The sequence below is a fragment of the Myotis brandtii genome, unplaced genomic scaffold (assembly GCF_000412655.1).
Source record: "Myotis brandtii unplaced genomic scaffold, ASM41265v1 scaffold194, whole genome shotgun sequence".
NCBI lineage: Eukaryota > Metazoa > Chordata > Mammalia > Chiroptera > Vespertilionidae > Myotis > Myotis brandtii.
Genome location: NW_005357232.1, coordinates 1535817 through 1536732, shown reverse-complemented (window position 1 = coordinate 1536732; position 916 = coordinate 1535817). Strand labels below are relative to the sequence as shown.

The 916-nt window shown below is 50.9% G+C and overlaps 1 pseudogene; it reads left to right on the top strand.

Annotated features, from left to right (window-relative positions):
• Positions 1 to 201: 201 nt before the first annotated feature.
• Positions 202 to 462, top strand: LOC102251891 (annotated as a pseudogene).
• Positions 463 to 916: the final 454 nt, after the last annotated feature.

The following is a 916-nucleotide window of genomic DNA, read 5'->3' as shown; positions in this document are numbered from 1 at the left end:
TTCCCTTTTTCCCACAACCTCTCCAACACTTGTTATTGCTTGTCTTGTTGATAATGGCCACTCTAACAGGTGTGAGGTGGTATCTCATTGTTTTGGTTTGCATTTCCCTAATTGCCAGTGAGGTTGAGCATCTTTTCATATATCTATTGGCTGTTCATGTCTTCTTAAGAGAGGTGTAGTTTCAGCTCCAAAGCAGAGTGTGGGGCAATGGCCACGGGGACAGAGCAGGTGGTGGGTCTCAGCCTCATCATCGTGAGCCTCATCATCTTCACCTACTATACTGCCTGGGTGATTCTCGTGCCATTCACTGACAGCCAGCATGTCATCGACAAGTGTTCCCTGCCCCGAGCTTATGCTGTTGCCACCCCACTAGCTGCTGGCCTCCTGGTGCTCCTGTTTGTGGGACTGTTCATCACCTATGTGATGCTGAAAAACCAGAAGGTGACCAAAAAGGCCCGGTGAGGGCCCAGCGGGGATGCAGCTGCTTCCCCTCCAGTGCACACCAAGGGCGGGGGCCCACAGGACCTGTGCAGGCACTGCAGCTGCTCAAGCAAGGCTGTCCTGCAGACACTCCAGTTTTCCCAGCACCAGTTATTGAAGAGACTATCTTTACTCCAATGTGCATTTCTGGCTCTTTTGTCAAAAATTGGAGAAACCAAGATGGCGGCATAGGTAAACACCGGAGATTGCTGCCTCGCACAACCACTTCAAAAATACAACTAAAAGACGGAACAGACATCATCCAGAACCACAGGAAGGCTGGCTGAGTGGAAATTCTACAACTAGAAGGAAAGAGAAAAGCATACCGAGACTCAGAGGAGGCGCTGTGTGGGAGTAAAATACTAAGGTGCAGAGGCACATGAGGAGCAGGCTGGCGGCTGAGGGCGTGGTTGTCCTTTTCAATCAGGAGGGAGTC